Source organism: Pelobates fuscus, chromosome 6 (assembly GCF_036172605.1).
Source record: "Pelobates fuscus isolate aPelFus1 chromosome 6, aPelFus1.pri, whole genome shotgun sequence".
Classification (NCBI taxonomy): Eukaryota; Metazoa; Chordata; class Amphibia; order Anura; family Pelobatidae; genus Pelobates; species Pelobates fuscus.
Window position 1 is genome coordinate 109,457,084 of NC_086322.1, and position 14,070 is coordinate 109,471,153.

Consider the following 14,070-nt stretch of genomic DNA (forward strand, 5'->3'; position numbering starts at 1 on the left):
AACGTGACATTGGTGAATGGAGTGAGACATGATGTCCCAGTTGTGCTCAATTGGTTTCAGGTCTGGGGAACGGGCGGGCCAGTCCATAGCATTAATGCCTTTGTCTTGCAGGAACTGCTGACACACTCCAGCCACATGAGGTCTAGCATTGTCTTGCATTAGGAGGAACCCAAGGCCAACCGCACCAGCATATGATCTCACAAGGGGTCTGAGGATCTCATCTCGGTACCTAATGGCTACCTCTGGCGAGCACATGTTGGGCTGTGCGGCCCCCCAAAGAAATGCCACCCCACACCATTACTGACCCACTGCCAAACTGGTCATGCTGGAGGATGTTGCAGGCAGCAGAACATTCTCCACAGCGTCTAGAGACTGTCACGTCTGTCACATGTGCTCAGTGTGAACCTGCTTTCATCTGTGAAGAGCACAGGGTGCCAGTGGCGAATTTGCCAATCTTGGTGTTCTCTGGCAAATGCCAAATGTCCTGCACGGTGTTGGGCTGTAAGCACAACCCCCACCTGTGGACGTCGGGCCCTCATACCACCCTCATGGAGTCTGTTTCTGACCGTTTGAGCAGACACATGCACATATGATATTCTATCCATCCAGTCTTCTGGCAAAACCTCTTATTAGTAGTTACTCTATATAGGACAATGAATAGCCATATCTTGTGAGATAATCTAGCTTATTTCTTGGCAACTAAACAGAACTCAGACTCTGTTTATTGTATCCAGATCCAGCTTATATAGATCACAGCATACAGTAAAATAAACATTACACATACATTTGCCCCAATGGGAATACAGAACAGGGCACAGGAAAAGAACTACAAAGCTATTCCTTACACTAGTTCCTCACCCCCTGCACCCATACACCCTGACAACAAAAGGTTATCTTGATTGGACCCACTGTCCCTTCAGAGCAATCTCTGGTTACATCGACTCAGCCCTTTGCTGTATTAGATAGAGATGCCTGTGTACATGGAAAATAGTCACAAAAATGGCACCATGAGCTTGTACCAAACAAATCATGCCATCTATTTCAGATCGTTAGAAAAAAAAGGTAAAAAAGGTAAAACTGGGGACCTAGGGGCATTAGTAGGGAGGTTAAAATAAATGGAGGGGGGGGTAAAAAAGGGAGAGGTTTAAAAAAAAAATGGATGAGGCCATGACAGTGCCGCTTTAATAGATCCTCCACCCTTTGGCCACGAGTGAGATAGACCGTGCAAGTAGATGTACAGTGACCTCGCCAGCCACATTATTTAGTTTTAGGCCCCCACCCAGTGCCCATGGGTGGCATGGAGGGTACCTGTATTTTTATATTATCATTGACCACCCTATGCACTTTTATTTAATAATTAACAGGATTGATCAATAAAATGGACAATAATGTGCATTATTGTCTATTTGATTTTAATGCCAGATGCTGTAAGTATCTCAATATGTGATGCGCAATGCTCATATGAAAGAAGATTTCAAAATATCCTTGACATCAGTCACCTTGCAGAATCTTCCACACTTCCATATTGTTTTCTCACAGTGAGGTGAAAATAGAGGCTGCATTTGAAAAAGATAGATTGTAACACGGAAGGATTATGATCTCAGGGTGAGTAGATAAATTACTTCTTAATGTTCCTTGTTCTTGTATGACAGGTTTCTGCAATCATTTGACCTATCAGATGAAATGTAAAATTCTTGTTGATGACACGTCCGCTGTAAAACTATATCGATATATTGCTAGAGAAAATACACAAAGAGGTTATTCGTTGCAAAAAACATTTTTAGAAAAGCAGACCTGGTGGGTCAGAGAGGATAGGGCGCCCCCTAGTGAATATCTATATATACATATGTACAGAAGGTAAAATATAACTTTTAATAGTTAATACATAAAAATGCTTAAGGTAAGGACCCGGAAACAGAGATAAAATGAAGGTGAAAATAATATACAAAGAATAAATAATAATAAAGAAAAATAACTAGAAGGGAGGATATAAATAAATGTGAGAGCGTGCTGGATGGGGATAAAGTAACTTGAGGTGATGTCTCAAGAGTTACTGTGTGGAAAAAACACACACCCCCCAAACTGCTGTCTATCTCACAAATATACAATAAACTCTTAGTTAACTCGTGCTGTGCACCCTCCGTATATTCACCACTAACAGTATCCAGTACGGAATCTGATGGGGTAGAAACAGTGGCACACTACAATGTGCCTCCAGTGAGGGGAATTGACACAACAAGAGAGTAGCCTTAAGAGTAAGTGTATCATATAGTGGAGATCTGTCTAAGGATTGTACTAGTGTATCTATAATTGATACCGTTGTAGGAGCAATGTAACTGGGGTTGGGGAACAGGGTTCGGTGTGGAGAGAGCAACCAACACTATTGAGACAGTGCTAAAGGCACTAACCGCCCATTTATGCAGTGCTATCTTGGAAGGAAAATCTCTCTAAATCCGCCAAACATCACCCCATCCGCACCCCACTTGAATGGAGATACGGTAACTCTTGGAGATGGCTGCAGGAACAAAATCTCGGTGTTTAGAGAGCGCTCACAAGCTGACATGCGGGGTTACCGAGGACCAGATGTGGACCAGCCAACTTGCTGGACTTGGAGAATGGTTTTAAATTAATAAATTTGGAGTTTTGAAACACTTGGTAAATTCCCTCTACACCCTTGTCGCATACAGCACCGGCTCAAAGTACCAATACACCAATTCTGTCCCCCTATTCGCCACCCCTCTAAATCAAAGAGAGACTCTGTATCACACTATGAGGATCAATTCCGATTTGCTCAACTTGCTATCTAGTAATCCATTCAAACAGACTCGTAGCATATCCTCCCTATCTGCCTGCCTGACACGTGTTTCGGCGCCAATACAAGCGCCTTCTTCTGAGGCTAAACGAAAAAGAAAGCACGGGAGCCCCTTAAATATCCCTAAAGGTTAAGTCCCGGCTGTGGGCGTGTTTTGACATTTTTGCGCCCAGACACGCCGGGAGCGGATTAACCCCGCCCCTTGAACTGTGTGTCTATAGCTGATTGGATAGTATTACTGGGACTCACCGGGTCCATTAACCCTTTCAGTGCGCGTGGCAATTAAAAAATCCAGGAGTATGATAAATCCTGATATATATGCACAGAGGGGGCTATTCCCGGTGAACAGTGCCGGTCCATTAACCCTTTCAGTGCGCGTGGCAATTAAAAAATCCAGGAGTATGATAAATCCTGATATATATGCACAGAGGGGGCTATTCCCGGTGAACAGTGCCTGTATAGCAGGTAATAAAGTGTCAGTCGGTATGAAAGTACGGGGCCGGAAAAATACAGTTGCCGGGGGCCATAGGGTAGCCTCCAGTCGTACCGGTCCTCTATTAAGAGACGACTACTATAGGTCCATGAAGTAATAGTGTTGGGATCCAATCATATGAGGGTCAGTTAGTAGACACAGAGGGGGTTCTGGTGCACAATGAATTATGCACTGGGATATAGGGACCCCGTTGGTAAAACTTAAATGAAACAGTGATGAATGAAAATAAATAAAGTATGCAAAATGAAACATAATAGAATGAAATAAAGTAAATGAATGATGAATGAAATGTAACGAAAGTATAAACAGTCCCTAAAGAAAGTATGTACAAATGTAATATAATCATTTTGTTATTTAAAACCTGGTGTGATTATTTCTCAATAAATGGGGTGAATGTAAATCCCTCATTTAAACCATTGGGGGCCAAGGTCTTAAACCTATAAATCCAATAACACTCTCTTTTAAGTAGAGTGTTATCCAAGTCTCCACCTCTATGACCTAAAGTCACTCGCTCAATGCCAGCAAACCTAACACCCTTGGGGTCACCAGAGTGTTGGTTTCTGATGTGTCTCGCCACGGGTGTATCCCTCAGGTTTCTCACGGAATGTATATGTTCCATGATTCGCCTTTTAAAGGGGCGAATCGTTTTGCCCACATATTTGAGGCCACATTCGCAGATCAGGAGGTAAACTATACCTTTGGTACTGCAATTGAAAAATTGTTTAACATTGCAGATCACCTGATCGTTTGAGTCCATAAGGTGTTTAGAGTCTTTGTAGATGTAATTACATGCAACGCATTTGCCACACTTGTAAGTACCCTGTACTGAAAGCCAGTTGTGTCCAGATTTCTTGGAAGATAGATGGCTAGGTACTAGTGTCTCTTTTAAATTTCTACCTCTCCGTGCTGTTAAAGATACGTAGGGGGTGACTGTCCCCTTGAAATGGGGGTCTTGTGATATAAGTGGCCAGAACCTGCCTAGTATCTTTTTGGCCTGGTTCCAGCCTGAGTCAAAATTAGCGATGCAGCGAATAGGCGTTTGTGTGGTAAGTGTCAATGTGTCGCTGAGGAGTTCCGATCTGTCACTATGTAGAGCCCTCTGGTACGCTTGTTTTAGACAGCGGTTGGGGTAACCCCTCTCTTTAAATCTTTGTCTGAGGAGTTTGGCTTGAGTGGTAAACTCCTCCACGTTAGAACAGTTCCTCCTGAGGCGGAGATATTGCCCCACAGGGATACCTCTCTTTAGTGCAGTGGGATGGTGGCTCTCCCACCTCAACATAGTGTTGGTTGAGGTTGGTTTCCTGAATAGGGTCGTCTCTATGGTTTGTTTTGATGTGGTCGTGAACGTGCAATCCAGGAAGTTTAAGGAGGATCCACCTATCTCCATTGTGAACTTCAGGTTAAGGTCATTGGAATTCAAGGTCTCTACAAAAGATGAGAAGTGATCTCTTGTTCCGGTCCACACCACTAGTACGTCATCTATATAGCGTTTCCACATATAGATGAATTTGGTGTATTCGATGTTGGGGTTACTGAAGACCACATGCTCCTCCCACCAACCCAGGTGCAGGTTGGCATACGATGGGGCACAAGATGTCCCCATAGCTGTACCCTGCACCTGGTGGTAGTACTGTCCGTTGAACAGGAAAAAATTATGGGTCAGGACAAACTGTAATAGGTCTATTACAAAAGAGGTGTGGGCCTGATGTCTAGGACCACGTGTTTGCAAGTAGTACTTGGTGTGTCTTAAACCCAGGGAGTGGGGAATAGATGAATAGAGTGCTTCTACATCCAAGCTGCATAGGATGGCATTTTCAGGGAGATTGATGGAAGCTAGGCATTTTAAGGTGTCCTTGGTGTCCCTGAGATAAGAGGGTAATTGCTCTACAAAAGGACGAAGAATCTTGTCTATATAGACACTGGCTTTACAAGTTAAGTTGTTAGACCCCGACACTATTGGTCTAGCAGACAGGACGTCATACTGTTTATGCACCTTTGGTAGACAGTAGAAGGTGGACACAGTGGGGCACTTTACGTATATGTATGAATATTCATCTTTACCCAAGATTCCCTCATCGAAGGCTTTGTCGCACCTTTATGAATATTATCTGTAAATTTGAGAGTCAAAGATTGGAACTCATAAATAACAATGTTAAGGAAGCAGTAGAAGCTGTTCAAAAACATAAAGATGATCCATCCTTTGACTCACAAGAATTGAAACTCCAGCATAACTTGAACAAGTACAAAGATACCATTAAAAATCGGAAACACAAAAAGTTTATAAGGGATAATCTAGACTATAAAAATGGTAGAGTCTATAGAAAATTCAACAGAAAAAACATACGTACTGACTCAGACCAATATTCAACATCAGAATACGAAACTTCTGATACAGACACTGAAAGCTCAAACACTAGCTCTACATCCTCTAACGCCCCTCAAACAAGAGGTATACTGAAAAAAGGGGTGGCTTTTTTAGGCCAAAACCCCCGAGAGGGGGAACCACAAGCACAATACAGACAGACACGGTACAGGGGGAGGTCACGCAAACGGTACTAAACTCTAGCAATAAAGTCATCAATTTCTCAGATGAGGCACTTACAGAAACCCAGGTCCAGGTTCTCGGAAAGGGGTTATCCTTCGTCCCAGTCCCTCTATTCAACAAGTTTGAATGGATAAAGGATATCCACCTTTTTGGACGGAGATTGGCCCTCCATAAATTCTTCCTCATTGAGAAAGAGAAAAAAGCCAGAGACCTGGGTTTCAATATGAGGGAATATCAGTGCCTCCAAGATCTAGTAACATTACTTGATGAGAATGATGACTCTGACTTGCTACCTTACACCGACCTTAGAACCAAGAGTAAATTCACCCCGAACATCAGGGACTATAAGAACATTGATATGTTCGTAGAGTCGTCCTGTAAGATGATACAAGATTTAAGATTGGATAACCTCCACCTTCGACCACACAGTAACCTTTCAAGGACTGAATGGCAAGCCCTCTGTGAACTACAGGCAAATGACGACATTGTCATTAAGCCGGCAGACAAGGGGGGTAACATTGTGGTACAGAATAAAACACAATATGTACAAATGGCCCTAAATATACTCAAGGACAGTACCACCTATAAACATCTACCATCAGACCCCTCGACCAAATTTCTACGAACACTTAAAAACCTCCTCGACAAAGCCTTCGATGAGGGAATCTTGGGTAAAGATGAATATTCATACATATACGTAAAGTGCCCCACTGTGTCCACCTTCTACTGTCTACCAAAGGTGCATAAACAGTATGACGTCCTGTCTGCTAGACCAATAGTGTCGGGGTCTAACAACTTAACTTGTAAAGCCAGTGTCTATATAGACAAGATTCTTCGTCCTTTTGTAGAGCAATTACCCTCTTATCTCAGGGACACCAAGGACACCTTAAAATGCCTAGCTTCCATCAATCTCCCTGAAAATGCCATCCTATGCAGCTTGGATGTAGAAGCACTCTATTCATCTATTCCCCACTCCCTGGGTTTAAGACACACCAAGTACTACTTGCAAACACGTGGTCCTAGACATCAGGCCCACACCTCTTTTGTAATAGACCTATTACAGTTTGTCCTGACCCATAATTTTTTCCTGTTCAACGGACAGTACTACCACCAGGTGCAGGGTACAGCTATGGGGACATCTTGTGCCCCATCGTATGCCAACCTGCACCTGGGTTGGTGGGAGGAGCATGTGGTCTTCAGTAACCCCAACATCGAATACACCAAATTCATCTATATGTGGAAACGCTATATAGATGACGTACTAGTGGTGTGGACCGGAACAAGAGATCACTTCTCATCTTTTGTAGAGACCTTGAATTCCAATGACCTTAACCTGAAGTTCACAATGGAGATAGGTGGATCCTCCTTAAACTTCCTGGATTGCACGTTCACGACCACATCAAAACAAACCATAGAGACGACCCTATTCAGGAAACCAACCTCAACCAACACTATGTTGAGGTGGGAGAGCCACCATCCCACTGCACTAAAGAGAGGTATCCCTGTGGGGCAATATCTCCGCCTCAGGAGGAACTGTTCTAACGTGGAGGAGTTTACCACTCAAGCCAAACTCCTCAGACAAAGATTTAAAGAGAGGGGTTACCCCAACCGCTGTCTAAAACAAGCGTACCAGAGGGCTCTACATAGTGACAGATCGGAACTCCTCAGCGACACATTGACACTTACCACACAAACGCCTATTCGCTGCATCGCTAATTTTGACTCAGGCTGGAACCAGGCCAAAAAGATACTAGGCAGGTTCTGGCCACTTATATCACAAGACCCCCATTTCAAGGGGACAGTCACCCCCTACGTATCTTTAACAGCACGGAGAGGTAGAAATTTAAAAGAGACACTAGTACCTAGCCATCTATCTTCCAAGAAATCTGGAAACAACTGGCTTTCAGTACAGGGTACTTACAAGTGTGGCAAATGCGTTGCATGTAATTACATCTACAAAGACTCTAAACACCTTATGGACTCAAACGATCAGGTGATCTGCAATGTTAAACAATTTTTCAATTGCAGTACCAAAGGTATAGTTTACCTCCTGATCTGCGAATGTGGCCTCAAATATGTGGGCAAAACGATTCGCCCCTTTAAAAGGCGAATCATGGAACATATACATTCCGTGAGAAACCTGAGGGATACACCCGTGGCGAGACACATCAGAAACCAACACTCTGGTGACCCCAAGGGTGTTAGGTTTGCTGGCATTGAGCGAGTGACTTTAGGTCATAGAGGTGGAGACTTGGATAACACTCTACTTAAAAGAGAGTGTTATTGGATTTATAGGTTTAAGACCTTGGCCCCCAATGGTTTAAATGAGGGATTTACATTCACCCCATTTATTGAGAAATAATCACACCAGGTTTTTAATAACAAAATGATTATATTACATTTGTACATACTTTCTTTAGGGACTGTTTATACTTTCGTTACATTTCATTCATCATTCATTTACTTTATTTCATTCTATTATGTTTCATTTTGCATACTTTATTTATTTTCATTCATCACTGTTTCATTTAAGTTTTACCAACGGGGTCCCTATATCCCAGTGCATAATTCATTGTGCACCAGAACCCCCTCTGTGTCTACTAACTGACCCTCATATGATTGGATCCCAACACTATTACTTCATGGACCTATAGTAGTCGTCTCTTAATAGAGGACCGGTACGACTGGAGGCTACCCTATGGCCCCCGGCAACTGTATTTTTCCGGCCCCGTACTTTCATACCGACTGACACTTTATTACCTGCTATACAGGCACTGTTCACCGGGAATAGCCCCCTCTGTGCATATATATCAGGATTTATCATACTCCTGGATTTTTTAATTGCCACACGCACTGAAAGGGTTAATGGACCCGGTGAGTCCCAGTAATACTATCCAATCAGCTATAGACACACAGTTCAAGGGGCGGGGTTAATCCGCTCCCGGCGTGTCTGGGCGCAAAAATGTCAAAACACGCCCACAGCCGGGACTTAACCTTTAGGGATATTTAAGGGGCTCCCGTGCTTTCTTTTTCGTTTAGCCTCAGAAGAAGGCGCTTGTATTGGCGCCGAAACACGTGTCAGGCAGGCAGATAGGGAGGATATGCTACGAGTCTGTTTGAATGGATTACTAGATAGCAAGTTGAGCAAATCGGAATTGATCCTCATAGTGTGATACAGAGTCTCTCTTTGATTTAGAGGGGTGGCGAATAGGGGGACAGAATTGGTGTATTGGTACTTTGAGCCGGTGCTGTATGCGACAAGGGTGTAGAGGGAATTTACCAAGTGTTTCAAAACTCCAAATTTATTAATTTAAAACCATTCTCCAAGTCCAGCAAGTTGGCTGGTCCACATCTGGTCCTCGGTAACCCCGCATGTCAGCTTGTGAGCGCTCTCTAAACACCGAGATTTTGTTCCTGCAGCCATCTCCAAGAGTTACCGTATCTCCATTCAAGTGGGGTGCGGATGGGGTGATGTTTGGCGGATTTAGAGAGATTTTCCTTCCAAGATAGCACTGCATAAATGGGCGGTTAGTGCCTTTAGCACTGTCTCAATAGTGTTGGTTGCTCTCTCCACACCGAACCCTGTTCCCCAACCCCAGTTACATTGCTCCTACAACGGTATCAATTATAGATACACTAGTACAATCCTTAGACAGATCTCCACTATATGATACACTTACTCTTAAGGCTACTCTCTTGTTGTGTCAATTCCCCTCACTGGAGGCACATTGTAGTGTGCCACTGTTTCTACCCCATCAGATTCCGTACTGGATACTGTTAGTGGTGAATATACGGAGGGTGCACAGCACGAGTTAACTAAGAGTTTATTGTATATTTGTGAGATAGACAGCAGTTTGGGGGGTGTGTGTTTTTTCCACACAGTAACTCTTGAGACATCACCTCAAGTTACTTTATCCCCATCCAGCACGCTCTCACGTTTATTTATATCCTCCCTTCTAGTTATTTTTCTTTATTATTATTTATTCTTTGTATATTATTTTCACCTTCATTTTATCTCTGTTTCCGGGTCCTTACCTTAAGCATTTTTATGTATTAACTATTAAAAGTTATATTTTACCTTCTGTACATATGTATATATAGATATTCACTAGGGGGCGCCCTATCCTCTCTGACCCACCAGGTCTGCTTTTCTATCTATACAAATTTGTAAGGGTTAACCCCTAATTGGTCGCCCCGGGACACATCATAAGTTGCTTCCCAGCCTGGGTAGTCAACTTACTTCCTCCTTAAAAAACATTTTTATGTTCGCCTTTCTACCCCTGAGGATTTTTATAAAAGTTTTTTTTATAAGAATGAAAATGGAAAGGAACAGAGAAACTAAATAGCACAGTACAAAAAGTATAATACATAATAAATATAACTAAAAAACACAGTCAGAAAGAAGCTGGGAATTCTAAGACAATCCCATCATGATTTTCTAGAGAATCCTATTCTCCAGGGCAATATGTCCAGTGTGTTCTTCTTATTTAATCTAAAATTCTTATTACATATCTGTTTTATTTTAAATAGCATTGTTTCTTCTGAATGAGTGTGTGTGTATGTGTGTAGGTCAACCTTAACATGCTATTCATAAGTACTCTCACTGATTGATTACATGAATTTGTATCATTAATGCCTTCCAATGGCCCATCAGAGACAAGATGTATAGTGCGGATTTCTATGAATATGAAATTTGAAATGTTTCCATATGCATACTTTAAGTTAATTTTAAAATGCAAACACTACACTATTAAGTTAATGTTCTTAAAATTTTGTAACTCACGAGAAACAACTAAAGGTCTCTGTTTAGCCCAACGCAAAACACTATAAATGGAATATTGCTAATCTAATCAGCAATGCACCATTGATGCTCTTTGAAGAAAAAAGATCTGCAAAAAAAAAAAAAAAATTATAATATTCCAGAAGGGCTACTTCAGCAGAATATTATGCACCCATACATTCCAACTGTGATTGCTAGATAGGATTTCAAATACCCAGCTGGAATTTAACAACACAGAACCAGGCTCCAGATGGCTATTTTCTCTACAGTCCGACAGCTGGGTCCAACCTGCACAGCTGGTCTTCCAATTTGAATGATAATAATTGTGTTGCAAAACCAAGTAATAAGAAAAAATATGTTTGCAGAGAGGGTGATGAAGAAGCCATCACAAGGTTCTTTACAGTTAATGCACAGTATACACTGTTGATTCATATTCTTAATATTTTTTTCTGGCCAATTGGTTTTGGCTGGTTTAGGTGCTATATAGAGTAAAACCAATGCTATGTAAAACTGACATATCTCTGGGCTAATGGCCCTTCTGGGTAATTATCATTGTAGATTTGCCTTAAAAACAGCAAAATACAGTACACTTGAGCTTCTGTTTTGGGGCTCTATCATGTTTTAATTGGCCATTATAAATTGGTTTCCAACTAGGCTGGGAAGCTTTGAAAAGTAATTTGTAGGAAAGTTACATAAGCTTACAATTTAAAAACACATTTCAAATATCCCATTTTTTTTCCACATAAATAAAAAATAAGGAAGTAATTTAATAGTTGTCAAATAAATTATTGTTATTAAGGCATATTATCTTTTTTTTTTTCAATATTTTTTAAGAAATACAATATATTGGGACTGTGTTTAGAATACAACTTATGTTGATTGAAACACAAAATAAATATTTAAACGAGATATATTTAACTAGCATTATGTACACCTCTTTTTCTAAATCAGGTTTTTCAAACAGCATATCGTAACGGTAGAAAAAACACTGTTTTTAAACATGGCCCTACATACACAGTCATTAGAATCAGATCTAATAAGCCAGGTATTGCACGCATGCTATATATGTATAAATGCAATGAGAAAAAACACAATTTAGAAATTAGGTCTAATGTCCTGAATTGCTTTACTAAGATCAGTGATTTAAAAACTAGATTTAGCTCTTTAACACTATCCTCAAAGGGAAAATCTTGTTTTAAAAAAGTTACATTTCTAATGCACTTAAGGCAGTTAAAAATATATATATTTACATGTATTAGTTTTTCAAAATGAATGCGCTAAGAAGTCCTTAGAACCCTTTTCCGTCTACAATTCTTGCAACTGTAGAAAACAGAGAGAGATTCCCCTTGGTCTTAGATCAACAAAGTTAAACCTAAGGTTAGGGGAATGGGTCAGAGTAGGTGGTATCAGCTCCACCAAATATGGGCATGGACCCTTTGTTTAAGGATAATGAAAAAAACACATAAGATGCTGAGGTTGTGCCCTTGTGAAAGGGCAACTACCCAGCCGGTAGTTGTTGGTACAGTATAGTTTAGTGCCTGGATGAATCTTAGGGTCTGGAATCCAGTAGACAGACAAAAAAGTGGGGGGGGGGGGGGGGGGGGGGGGGGGAGCGGGGTAAGGAAAAAGTTCCTACAGAGCAATACTTCAATGCTATGGGGTAAAGTGCCAAAGAGTATCCTTATATCAATGAAAAAAATAACAGAGCCAATCTGCTGATATACAAGTGCTCTTGTATCCCTTCTATCTTGCAATAGACCAATAAAGTTTTATTTTTTTCATTGATATAAGGATACTCTTTGGCACTTTACCCCATAGCATTGAAGTATTGCTCTGTAGGAACTTTTTCCTTACCCCGCTCCCCACCCCCCACCCCCACTTTTTTGTCTGTCTACTGGATTCCAGACCCTAAGATTCATCCAGGCACTAAACTATACTGTACCAACAACCTTATCAGCCGGCTGGGTAGTTGCCCTTTCACAAGGGCACAACCTCAGCATCTTATGTGTTTTTTTCATAATTCTTGCAACTGAGCTGATTAATTCCTTTTTGTCTAGCACTAACTTCATTCTTCATGCTGGTCAGTGTCTATTATGGACACAGCAGATTTGGAAGCTACATGAAAATAGATATTATTTAAAAAAACCATAACATTATTAAATAAAGATATTTTACAAATAATTGATCTTTTACAAATTATATTTTAAATAAGACTAAAGAAAAGAAAATACTCACATAATAATTCCCAAAATGTGCTTTTCTGATACTTTTATTTGTAATGTTTGAATGTTCCTTTGTTATTTTAGATTTAAGGTCCCCACCACTTCTCAAAAAAAAACAAAAAAAAAACAATGTACCTACCTTTAATCCCGTGATAAGACAATCCTCTCACTAAAGTTGGGTTCCACTTCACCACTAGTGATGATCTCCTGGCCAATCCAGTGCTTTTCAAGGAGATGCATTGAGACACAATTCACATGTGCGGCAATCCCTGTGATCCACCAGCAGAACTTATCATATAGAAACATTAAAACTAGTGATTGTTCAAAGCGAATAAGGAAGGTAACCCTTCTAGTTTGCCAGCAATTAAGACTGATTAAGACACTTTATAATGTTTTTGCCTAGGGTGACACCAGTAGTCTTATCTCACTGCAACTGGTCACACTTGCAACTAGTAAGGCCATTAAACTGACAAACAAAAAGGGTATTTTGCTCACCACTAAAGGCCTTAGTGCTAGTGACATACCCCTTGTTTTTCAACCTATGGTCCACATACCGTAGGGTTATAGACAAAATGGGAAAGGGTACATTGAAGGTAAAACCTGCTTCCCTACAGACTGTTAGCAAGATCCAAGACCTCCTTGACCAGACCTGTACCCACTCATTTTAACCAGGAAGCATGTGGACTGCACCTCCTATGCATGCAGACCATATTCATCAGTTCTGCACTGTCCCAGTGCTTATATGTGACTCAGGACACTGCAGTTGGTTAACCGAGGAGGGGGACAGAGACTGGGGAAAGGGACTAAGGAGGGAGACAGGGACTGAGGAGGGGGACAGGGACTGGGGAAAGGGACTAAGGAGGGAGACAGGGACTGAGGAGGGAGACAGGGACTGGGGAAAGGGACTAAGGAGGGAGACAGGGACTGAGGAGGGAGACAGGGACTGAGGAGGGGGGACAGGGCCTTAAATAGGGGGACAGGGACTGAGGAGGGGGACAGGGACTGGGGAAAGGGACTATGGAGGGAGACAGGGACTGAGGAGGGGGGAAGGAACTGAGGAGGGGGGAAGGAACTGAGGAGGGGGGACAGGGCCTTAAATAGGGGGACAGGGACTGAGGAGGGGGACACGGACTGGGGAAAGGGACTAAGGAGGGAGACAGGGACTGAGGAAAGGGACTAAGGAGGGAGACAGGGACTGAGGAAAGGGACTAAGGAGGG